Source organism: Bubalus kerabau, chromosome 1 (genome assembly GCF_029407905.1).
Source record: "Bubalus kerabau isolate K-KA32 ecotype Philippines breed swamp buffalo chromosome 1, PCC_UOA_SB_1v2, whole genome shotgun sequence".
NCBI classification, from domain to species: domain Eukaryota; kingdom Metazoa; phylum Chordata; class Mammalia; order Artiodactyla; family Bovidae; genus Bubalus; species Bubalus kerabau.
In genome coordinates, this window is record NC_073624.1 from 63,341,171 (window position 1) to 63,354,296 (window position 13,126).

The 13,126-nt window shown below is 35.9% G+C and overlaps 1 pseudogene; it reads left to right on the plus strand.

Annotated features, from left to right (window-relative positions):
- The first annotated feature begins 9,742 nt into the window (after positions 1-9,742).
- LOC129646090 (olfactory receptor 6C3-like) lies at positions 9,743-12,038 on the plus strand (annotated as a pseudogene).
- The last annotated feature ends 1,088 nt before the right edge of the window (positions 12,039-13,126 follow it).

The window sequence follows — 13,126 nt, forward strand, 5'->3', positions numbered from 1 at the left end:
CCTGTCCTACTCTTTGCGACTCTTTGCCATGAATCACAGCATGCCAGGCCTCCTTGTCCATCACCAACTCCCAGAGTTCACTCAGACTCATGTCCATCGAGTCGGTGATGCCATCAAGCCATCTCATTCTCTGTCGTCCCCTTCTCCTCCTTCCCCTAATCCCTCCCAACATCAGAGTCTTTCCAATGAGTCAAGTCTTTGCATGAGGTGGCCAAAGCACTGGAGTTTCAGCTTTAGCATCATTCCTTCCAAAGAAATCCCAGGGCTGATCTCCTTCAGAATGGACTGGTTGGATCTCCTTGCAGTCCAAGGGACTCTCAAGAGTCTTCTCCAACATCACAGTTCAAAAGCATCAATTCTTCGGCGCTCAGCCTTCTTCACAGTCCAACTCTCACATCCATACATGACCACAGAAAAAACCATAGCCTTGACTAGACAAACCTTTGTTGGCAAAGTAATGTCTCTGCTTTTGAATATGCTGTCTAGGTTGGTCATAACTTTTCTTCCAAGGAGTAAAAGTCTTTTAATTTCATGGCTGCAGCCACCATTTGCAGTGATTTTGGAGCCCAGAAAAATAAAGTCTGACACTGTTTCCACTGTTTCCCCATCTATTTCCCATGAAGTGATGGGACCGGATGCCATGATCTTAGTTTCCTGAATGTTGAGCTTTAAGCCAGCTTTTTCACTCTCCACTTTCGCTTTCATCAAGAGGCTTTTTAGTTCCTCTTCACTTTCTGCCATAAGGGTGGTGTCATCTGCATATCTGAAGTTATTGATATTTCTCGCGGCAATCTTGATTCCAGCTTGTGTTTCTTCCAGTCCAGCATTTCTCATGATGTACTCTGCATATAAGTTAAATAAGCAGGGTGACAATATACAGCCTTGATGTAATCCTTTTCCTATTTGGAACCAGTCTGCTGTTCCATGTCCAGTTCTAACTGTTGCTTCCTGACCTGCATAGAAATTTCTCAAGAGGCAGATCAGGTGGTCTGGTATTCCCATCTTTTTCAGAATTTTCCACAGTTTATTGTGATCCACACAGTCAAAGGCTTTGGCATAGTCAATAAAGCAGAAATAAATGTTTTTCTGGAACTCCCTTGCTTTTTCCATGATCCAGCAGATGTTGGCAATTTGATCTCTGGTTCCTCTGCCTTTTCTGAAACCAGCTTGAACATCAGGAAGTTCACAGTTCACATATTGCTGAAGCCTGGCTTGGAGAACTTTGAGCATTACTTTACTGGCATGCAAGATGAGTGCAATTGTGTGGTATTTTGAGCATTCTTTGGCATTGCCTTTCTTTGGGATTGCAATGAAAACTGACCTTTTCCAGTTTTCATGGAATAAGGTTCGTGACATTGTACAGGAGACAGGGATCAAGACCATCCCCATGGAAAAGAAATGCAAAAAAAAAAAACCAAAATGGCAGTCTGGGGAGGCCTTACAAATAGCTGTGAAAAGAAGAGAAGCGAAAAGCAAAGGAGAAAAGGAAAGATACAAACATCTGAATGCAGAGTTCCAAAGAATAGCAAGAAGAGACAAGAAAGCATTCTTCAGTGATCAACGCAAAGAAATAGAGGAAAACAACAGAATGGGAAAGACTAGAGATCTCTTCATGAAAATCAGAGATACCAAAGGAACATTTCATGCAAAGATGGGCTTGATAAAGTACAGAAATGGTATGGACCTAACAGAAGCAGAAGATATAAAGAAGAGATGGCAAGAATACGCAGAAGAACTGTACAAAAAAGATTTTTACGACCCAGATAATCATGATGGTGTATCACTGACCTAGAGCCAGACATCCTGGAATGTGAAATCAAGTGGGCCTTAGACAGCACCACTATGAACAAAGCTAGTGGGAGGTGATGGATTCCAGTTGAGCTATTCCAAATCCTGAAAGATGATGCAGTGAAAGTGCTGCACTCAATATGCCAGCAAATGTGGAAAACTCAGCATTTTAGTAATAGAAAACACAAACCTAATTAGTGGTGCAACATTCTTAATAATCATTCGAGATAATCACACTTGAGAGATATACCACAAGTTTTCTTTTTTAAAAAAGGGAGGGGTGAGGATGGGAGTGATGAAAAATTGAAGGGGATTCAAATGTTAAAGGGAATTTAAGAGTGGGTTCTCCATTTCTTTCTATCCTATCTCCAATACAATTTGTATATTAAATAAGGTGAATATATGACAAACTTAAGGTTTGTATATCCTCTAAGCATATATTTCCCCATCAGTAAGTCAGGTGTAAGTTCAGGTGAGCCCTATAGAAATGCAGCCATGAAATTAAAAGGCCTGACTCCTTGGTAGAAAAGTTATGACCAACCTAGATAGCATATTCAAAAACAGAGGCATTACTTTGACAACAAAGGTCCATCTAGTGAAGACTATGGTTTTTCCAGTGATCATGTATGCATGTGACAGTTGGACTGTGAAGAAAGCTGAGTGCCGAAGAATTGATGCTTTTGAAATGTGGTACTGGAGAACTCTTGAGAGTCCCTTGGACTGCAAGGAGATATAACCAGTCCACTCTGAACGAAATCAGCCCTGGGATTTCTTTGGAAGGAATGATGCTAAAGCTGAAACTCGGGTACTTTGGCCACCTCATGCGAAGAGTTGACTCATTGGAAAAGACTCTGATGCTGTGAGGGATTAGGGGCAGAAGGAGAAGGGGATGACAGAAGATGAGATGGCTGGATGCCATCACTGACTCGATGGACGTGAGTCTGTGTGAACTCTGGGAGTTGGTGATGGACAAGGAGGCCTGGCGTGCTGCGATTCATGGGGTCCCAAAGAGTCGGACACGACTGAGCGAGTTAACTGAACTTAACTGATAGGAATGAAAATGAATTTGTAAAGCATATAACATAATTAGCTATCAATAAATTATAATAATGTTTAGTAACATTATCCTGCATATCTAACCACTACAGATATATACAGATTATACTTTTGAGGTGATAAGAACTCTTAATATGAGATTTGTCCACCTAAAAATTTAAGGACACAATACAGTGTTGTTAACTCTAACAAACTTTATGTCCGTTGATTAGCAATATCCACATTTCCCTCTCCCTTTACCCACTAGTAACCACCATTCCACTATCTGAATCTATGAGTTTGAGAATTTTAGGTTTATCACCTAAGTGAATTCGTTTAGTTTTTAACATTTATGACTGGCTTATTATACTTAGCATAAGGCCCTCACACTTCATCCATGCTGTTCTATATATTGAGATATTGTTACCTTTTTAAGATTGAATAATAGTCCAATACTATCCCACTAAATGCATCACTGTATTTTCTGTATCCATTTATCCTCCCCCAGACATTTGGGTTTGTTTCCATATCTTAACAATTGTGAATACTGCAGCAGGGAACATGACAATGCTATCACTTAGATACTCTGATTTCAATTATTTCAGATGCATATCTGGAAATGGGGTTGCTAGATAACATAGTTCTATTTTTAATTTTTGAAGGAAATCTGTACTGTTTCTCATAGAGGCTGCACAACGTGCATTCCCACTGACAATCTATCAGGATTCTACATTCTTCACACGGTCATCAACACTTGTCTTTTATCAACTTGATAACAGCCATCCTGACAGGTGTGAGGTGAATTAACATTGTCCTTTTGATCTTCCTTTCTCTTAACATTAGTGACATGAAGCATCTAGCATATATCTGTTGGCCATTTATCTCCTTATACTTGTATATCTTCTTTGGGAAAATGTATACTTGAGTCTTCAGTCCTTTTATTAATTAAGTTATTAGGTTTTGGGGGTTTGTCCTGGTTTTGTTCTACTGAGTTGTAAGACTTTCATACATATTTTAGACATTAATCCCTTGTCGGACAGTGTTTGTAATATTCCCTTCTATTCTATAGGTTGTCTCTTCACTCTGCTGTTTGTCAACTCTTTCTTTGGTGGTGAAAGTGCTTTTTATTTTGATGTAATCCCACTGTTCCATCTACTTTTGTTGCTTATGCTCCTGGGGTCATATCCATTAAATCATTGCCCAGTCCAATATCATGCAGTTTTTCCATTACAATTTCTTCTAAAGAGTTTTAAAACTGTATGTCTTATGTTTAAGCTGTAATCTGTTTTGAGTTGATTTTATGTACAGTGTAAAGTAAGAGTAGAATTTCCTTCTTTTGCATGTAGATGCCCAGTTTTTCCATAATTATTCTTTGAAAAGACTATATTTTCCCCTCTATGGGTTTTTGGTGCCCTTTTCAAAGATCATTTGACTGTATGTACCTGAGTATTTTCTGGGCTCCCCATGCTGTGTAATGATTAAGATGGCTATTATTATGCTACTACTCCATCAATTTAATTATCATAGCTTTCAATATATTTTGAAATTTGGAAGCCAGCTTTAGCTTTTATTCTCAAGCTTTATTTGGCTATTCATGGTCTTTTGTGATTCCTTATAAATTTTAGAATTTTTTTTCTGTTTCTGTAAAAAAATATTGCCATTGGTATTTGACAGGACTGCACTGAATCTGTCGATTTTGTTGGGGAGCAGGACATATACTTAAGTTTCCTCATCCATGAGTACTGAATGTTTTCCCATGTGTTTATGTCTTTAGTTTCATTAAAGTTTTGCATTTTTCAGTGTATATATTTCCTACCTCTTTAGTTAAGTTTATTCCTAAGTGTCTTATTCCTTTCGGTACTATTGCAACTTTCATTTTTTACCTAATTTCTTTTTCAGAAAGTTTATTAACAGTATAAAAATGCAACTTACATTTTTTTTTTTTTTTTTTTTGCAATCCCATGGACCAAAGCCCATAAGGCTCCTTTGTCCATGGGATTTCCCAGACAAGAATACTGGAGTGGGTTGCCTTAATGTTGATTCTATGTTCTGCAACTTTAAATTTTTTTTACAAAGTGTGTAGAGTTTTCTATTATAAATCAAGTCACCTGCAAATAGAGATGACTGGTTTATTGATTGATCAATTTTGTCCAATTATTCTGACTAGTACTTTCTGTACTATATTGAGTATAAGGCCCCCCCTTGCTTGTTTCTAATTTTAGAAAAAAAAAAAAGTTTTCATTTTTTTTAATTTGAGTATAATGTTTCATCTTTTTGATGAGGGTGAAAAAGGAGAGTGAAAAAGCTAGTATAAAACTCAACATTCCAAAAGCTAACAGCATGGCATCCAGTACCATCACTTCATGGCAAATAGATGGGGAAAAAAGTAGAAACAGTGACAGATTTTATTTTCTTGGGCTCCAAATTATTTTTGGCTGTGTATGGTGGCTGCAGCCAAGAAAATAAAAGACACCTGTTCCTTGGAAGAAAAGCTATGACAAACTCAGTGTATTAAAAAGCAGAGACATCACTTTGCCAACTAAGGTCTGTATAGTCGAAGCTATGGTCTTCCCAGTAGTCATGTATGGATGTGAGAGTTAGACCATAAAGACTGATCACCAGAAAATTGGTGCTTTTGAAATGTGATGCTGGAGAAGATTCTTAAGAGTCCCTTGTACTACAGGGAGATCAAACCAGTCAATCCTAAAGAAAATGAACCCTCAATGTTCACTGGAAGTACTGATGCTGAAGCTGAAGCTCCAATACTTTGGCCACCTAATACTAAGAGATGACTCATTGGAAAAGACCCTGATGCTGGGAAAGCTTGAAGTCCAAAGTAGAAGGAGGCAGCAAAGGAATGAGATAGTCAGATAGCATCACCAGCTCAATGGACATAAATTAGAGTGAACTCTGGAAGATGGTGAAGGAAAGGATCCTGGAATGCTACATTCCATGGGGTCACATAGAGTTGGACACAACTTAGCAACTGAAAAGCAACAAAAAATAATATTAGCTGTGGGCTTCTCATATATGCTCTTTATTGTGTAAACATAACTTCTATTACTAATTTGTTGAGAGCTTTTATCTTGAAAGGTTTTTTAATTTTGTGAAATGCTTTTTCTACATATATTGAGATACTTGTGTAATTTTTATCCTTTGTTCTATTAAAGTAGTGTCTCACATTGATTGATTTTCATATATTGAACAATTCTTCATTCCAGGGATAAATTGACCTACCTAGTTGAGCATATGAACTAAAACTATAAATGCTCTCTACAAGAAATATATATTATTTATAGTATTCCTATAAAACTCCAGGTAGTATGAGTAATGGTGATTGTCTAAATATTTGTTTTCACAAATTTAAAAAATAATTATTTAAACTTCAAAACTAATTAGCAGATGAGACATTATTTTCTTATTTTTACAAGTACGTAAATTGATGCTCAAAAAAGCTGTGTAACTTGCATGAGGTTGTGAGCTGTAATAGCCAATATAAGAGACTGATTTGAAAAAGACACAACAAACCAAAAACTTGTGTTTGCTTAATTTTATAGTGTTAAAATTAATCAATAAAGACAGATAACTTCAAACTATCATCACTGACTGCCAAGAAACAGAAAGAATGTATAAAGTATTAGCAATATTATGGCACAAAATTCTTATTGGAATACAGATTAAAAATAATAGAGCCATTTTGTACCACAAAAAATAAGGACTCCAGCCACTGATCAACAATGGATACTAAGGATGGAAAAAAAAAAAAAATCAATTCAGCATATTTATGGAGTTTCACTACAAAAGAAAAAAAAGAATCCCCAGATCTAAACCTAGATTAAGCCTTTATCATGAGGATGAGGGTTTAATCTAATGAAGCACTACTGTGCATGTGTCCTTCATGAATAATATAGAGTTCCTTGTTGCTTGTTAATAGGGCTCTTAGGGTAAACGCATTCATCATATTGTTATCACCACAAAGCTGATATCAGAATACTGTTATATAACTGAAAATTCCTGAGAGTAATATTAAATGCTCTCACCACCAAAAAAGTAAATAGGAACTATGTGAGTGATAGATATGTTTACTAACCCACTGTGGTAATCATTTCACAATATATACATGTATAAAATCAACATGTACATTTTAAACTTACACAATGTTATATATCAATAGTGTTGAAAAAAAGATGAAGTGGACAAAGGTATCAATCCTTGTGATATAGAGAGACATCTGCCAAAATTCTCCTTTACTGAGTTAAATAAAAACAGCACATGTCCTGTCACAGATACAAGTTATGCTGCCATTTTCTTCTATTTTTCTTTGTACTCTTTCCTAATGCCTCTCTTCCAGTAAATAATTCTCATGCAGACTTCCCCCCAGCAGTGATCTAGTTCTGCATTAGTGACTCTATTATTATTTTATTATATGAATTCATTATTGTATTCTTTATGTTAAATAAAGTTATTTCATTGAAATATATAAATGTATTTAATATAAAGTAGCTATTATATGATATGTATTACTTATATATTAATAATTATATAACAATGTATGGCATATTATTCGCTGATTACATATAATTTTCACTATCAAAGTATTGGGGAAAAATAAAAACAACAACAAAGTTCCGGAGTCCAGCTCCGGCAGCCAGGGAATCAGCCTGAATGGGTGAGCAGTGTCCGTGAACGATGATGTAGTCTCTTACTCATAGTATGGAACTACATGTTTATTTCAAGATTCAGGTTCTCTTTTATACCTTGACAAAAGCATTAGGTCAGAGGTTTGACATTTTCAGTTTCCCCCACCCAGATTTACTATCTCCAGAAATCATTGTTGTCCTTCAAACAGGGTTCCTGCTTCAGGGATTCTCTCAGAATCCCCTCCACTATCTATTATCTACTTTCTCTTATGTGGCCTATATTTAATTTGTGATTACATTGTAACTCATGCACATTCCTCAGTTTATTTCTAATCTTTCTAAATCCTGTTTGCCCCTAGCATCTTAAGATCACTATCTTCTAAAAAGGCTTCTCAGTTCAGTTGCTCAGTCGCTCTTTGCGACCCCATGAATTGCAGGACACCAGGCCTCCCTGTCCATCACCAACTCCTGGAGTTCACTCAGACTCACGTCCATCAAGTCAGTGATGCCATCCAGCCATCTCATCCTCTGTCATCCCCTTCTCCTCCTGCCCCCAATCCCTCACAGCATCAGAGTCTTTTTCAATGACTCAACGCTTCGCATGAGGTGGCCAAAGTACCGGAGTTTCAGCTTCAGCATCATTCCTTCCAAAGAAATCCCAGGGCTGATCTCCTTCAGAATGGACTGATTCGATCTCCTTGCAGAGCAAGGGACTTTCAAGAGTCTTCTCCAACACCACAATTCAAAAGCATCAATTCTTTGGTGCTCAGCTTTCTTCACAGTCCAACTCTCACATCCATACATGACTACTGGAAAAACCATAGCCTTGACTAGACAGACCTTGTTAGCAAAGTAATGTCTCTGCTTTTGAATATGCTATCTAGATTGGTCATAACTTTTCTTCCAAGGAATAAGCATCTTTTAATTTCATGGCTGCAGTCACCATCTGCAGTGATTTTGGAGCCCAGAAAAATAAAGTCTTACACTGTTTCCACTGTTTCCCCATCTATTTCCCATGAAGTGATCAGACCAGATGCCATGATCTTTGTTTTCTGTAGAAAATGAATAAAAGGCTTCTAGCCATTCTTAATTATTCCTAAAGCCTAAACTCAGCAAACTTCTTTTGCCATAAATATTTCCCTCACAAACAGGTCTCAGAAAACAATCCTTTCCATGACCTCAAGGTGCAGCCTGCATGCTCATCCTGGGACATTCTTTGTAAAGATCCTTGAACAAATGTCAATGGTTATTTTATAGATTATTTTCTGGGCACAACTGCAGAAGGCTTTGTGCTTTCTCATGCTTCTCTCAAGCACCTTAACATTCTTTCCAGCCAACTCAACCGAAGAAAGGAAAGAACAAGTCAGAATCACAAGGCCTAACTCCTTCATCCCACGTCTGTGCCTGCCGGACGAGGAGAGGGATTGGGAGCCGTGCCTCCCTTTTGTCAGTAATACCTAATGCAGCTCCCGACAACAAAGGAAATAAGGAACAATAATTCACTGACTAGAACCTGAAAGAAACAAAAGATTGTATTTTGTGATATTTCTCATTAGTATGTCAAAGACATGATAAAGACATGCAAAGGCCAAGATGAACAATAATATGGAAAAAGTTGACACTGCAATTAAATATTGCTATCAATAGTGAGGACTCAGTTAATCCATGTAACAGCAATTTTAAAAACTGTGAGGACATTATGTGCATTGTAATAGTTATCATACAACCTAGAAATGTGAAATAATCTTGTTTTGTGAAGTTCCAAAAATAATAAAGTCAAAGGATAAGCAAAAAATTGTATATGTAAAACATTTTCTTATATCAAGATTAAAAATAAAGTAGATTAAGAGTGTTATTTTGTAAGATTTTACATCTATTTTATTGCTCATGAAATTAATAATTGTGATTAATGAAAGTGATTGTGTTGTAGATGTTATCATTGAGGTCTTCTGTGGGATGAACATAACCATTCTCAAGGGAGATTGCTATAGAGGAGAGTCAGGAGGTTACTGAGAACACCAAGGGTGCCTTCCAGAAATCCCCCATGGTCTACAGCATAACACAGATGTAGCCTGGACTTTGCTTTGTTCCTAGGAGATCAACACATGTCTTTCTTCATAGGTCAAAACAACTAGATTTGAGTATTTGGCTTTCAGTGCAACCAGAGGGACCCCGGATCCTAGTCCTAGAGACACCAGAATCTATACTTGTAAAATTAAATGTTGCCATATCCCTTGCAATTCTTTCTGTAAATATTTCTCCCTTAAACTACTAGACCGATGTTACTGAAGAGGATAGTATATTTCTACATCTTCTTAAGGTTTCTGAACATTTTTATTCTCATGAACCATCGTAAAACAGAGAAAAAAATCCAATTTGATTAGTGTGACATTTGACAGTGTCTAGCAGAGAAGCAATGATTTTGCATTCTATTATTCATAGCAGAAGTATGAATATATGAAATAAGGAGAAGGGAGTTTTCACAATTTTTAGCAAACCAAATACACAGAAAGACATATACAGCAGAGCTGGGAATTAACCAAAGAGGTGTGAATGCATAGGAGAGGCTTTGCTATACATATCTGGAATATCCCTTTGAATCAGTCATCTCATGCACATGAAAAATGTGGAGCAGAACTACAAGGGAGTAAAATCTTTTTTCATAAAGCTTAATAGCTAAGAGACAATGATATTCAAGCAGAAAATGCACTGGGCTACAATATGGGTAACAGAGCTGCTAAGATCTGAGGCAGGGAGTTACTTTTCAATTTGTGCTTCACTGCAAAATGAAAAGTATGTAAATACTGCATATCGTTTGGAGCTAAAACATAAAACTGTTTCCATATGTACATTCCTAGCAAATCATAGTAGATGCCAAATATTAATGATTTCAATGGAATTATAAGACAAATCATTGAATAAGTGAATATATGCCCTATTAAATAAAATAATTAGGTTTTTTATTCCATTTATTGTAAATACATATGTAACATATATACAATGTTCTCATATTATCTTGATAATTACATTCATAAATACTAATAAAAAAATTAGTAAATTCTTTCATCCTTAAACATTTATTTTATTTGCTAAGTAAATCATTAATTTCTTATATCATAAAAGTATTGGGTTGTTGCTTTAGCTTTTTATGTTTCATTTTGATCTTGTGAAGGAAGTGAGATCATCCATTTCTGTTTTAGGTGGTAGTATATTCTAATGCATACATGACAGAAAAAAAGAAAAACGTATATTTTATAGGATTATTCCAACAAAACTACAATGATTTAATTGGACAAAGCAAAAAAGCATTGATTTATTTCACTTATTGTCTGTCTATAATGCAACTTATCGCATGAAGATTTCCTATCATCTGCCAGATTTAAAATCAGAGAATTAGTATGTAAAGCAGATTCACAAATATGTCTTAAGTAATAATACAAATAAGATAATCAAAATAAAATGCCATTGAGATGAATTATAGAGAAAGTTTTAGAACTGCATTAATGATGATGATTTTGGTCACAATGAATTATACCTTTCATCTATTCACTTTGATGTACTTTCCACCTGAGTATATTAAAAAAAAAAAAAAAAAAAAAAGAGAGAGAGAGAAAAATGAACCATACACAGAGTTTGTCCTCCTAGGCCTTTATGATGATCCTGACTTTCAGATTGTGATTTTCTTTTTTTATTTATCACATATCTGTTAAGTGTCACTGGAAACCTGACTACACCACCCTAACCTGGGTGGACTCCCATCTCCAGATGCCCATGTATTTCTTCCTCTGAAATTTCTTTCTCAGAAATCTCCTTTACTACTGTGTACAACCCTAGATTTCCGGGGGCAAGACTATTTCTTACAATTGTGCAGCCCAACTATTTTTCTTTATCTTCATGGCGGGGGTGGGGGGTGACTGAATTTTACATTTTAACTGCCATTGTCATATGTTGCCATCTGCAAGCCCCTGCATTACACAACCATCATGAGCAGGAAACTCTGCCACCTGCTTGTGTTCTGTGCATGGCTGGGCAGGTTTCTGACCATTTTCTCACCCCTTATGCTTCTCCTCCAGCTTGATTACTGTGTTTCCAATGTCATTGATCACTTTTTGTGTGACTATTTCCCCCTTTTACAATTGTCTTGTTCAGATACATGGCTTCTAGAAGTAATGGGTTTTTACTTTGCTTTGGTTAGTTTGCTATTCACCTTGGCATTAGTGATTTTGTCCTATACATACATTATCAGGATATTTTGAGAATTCCATCTGCCAGTCATAGAAAAAAGGCCTTCTCTACTTGTTCTTCTCACCTGATTGTCATCTTCATCTCTGATGGAAGCTGCATATTCATGTATGCTAATCCCTCCCCAAAGAAAAGACATCATTGACTAAAGGGGTAGCTATTCTCAATACTTCTGTGGCCTCCTTGCTGAACCCCTTCATCTACACCCTGAGAAACCAGCAAGTGAAACAAGCCTTCAGAGACATGGTCTATAAAGCAGTCTTTTCTGCCAATACAATTTTTTTTTGGTCAAAAATAAAGGACACTTTAAAGAACAATCAGGTTAAATCCTGAAATTCCTAACCATCTATTCATTAATAACTACCTTTGCTCTTTATATCCTGTTAATCTGCCACATGACAGTTAATATATTTCCCAATCTGTTACTTTCACTTCCAAGCTAAGTTTTTCCAGTGCATTGCTTATCAACATTTCAAAATATATAAAGTTATTCCTCCTACAGAATTTTTGTAGATTGAAATGTATTTCTTTAACACAAAGCACATTGTGAAAAGATCATTTTAATTCTGTTAATCAGTCCCTGAAAGGATCCTATGAAGTACCAGACTGTAAGTTTCCCAATGAGTATGTAATTTCCTATGTATTTTCAAGGTGAACACTGATAGACTCCTATGGTGTAAAGAAGCTATATATTCTGTGTAATAATACAAGAAATCCAGTCCAAAGAGATAATATAAAAAAAAACCAAAGAGATAATATGTACTCATGCATTGCACTTTTAAAGTAGAGGTTTTATTTAGTGAAATTCAATATATATATATATATGGTAAATATTGATTATGATATTATGTATTTTTATAGAATTTATATGTGAATTCCATAAAAATACATAGTAAATTATATTTATAATCAAATAATTAAAAATAAATGTAATATAACTAAACCACTGCCACTTTCCAGAACTTAATACTCATGTCTATGACAATTACTTTGAATTCTTTGTCAAGCGTTCATAAACCTACATTTATTTAGGGTCTGTTTTTCGAGATTTATTTTATTTGTATCATTTTCTCTTCTTTATGTCCCTTGTAAATTGATGTTGTTATGTACACATTTGCTAAAACAGCCACTTCTCCCAGTCTTTTAAAGCTGGATTTGTTCAGGGAAAACCATCACTACTCAGTCCACCTAGAGACTCTGGGGGCCTCTCCAAACTTTTCTGAGGATGTCTATCCTCAGATTTGTGTTTGGAGATTCCTCAGCAAGCTGAGTAAAGGTGGGTTCATATCTATTTTGATTCTATTGTATCTACAGTGTCCTATAGTATCTAAGACAGCAAATTCTCAATGTTTGTTGAATGAATAACAATGATTGAGTCAACAGATGTGGAGTTTTTTTGGTCATTTCTAAAATTAGATTAA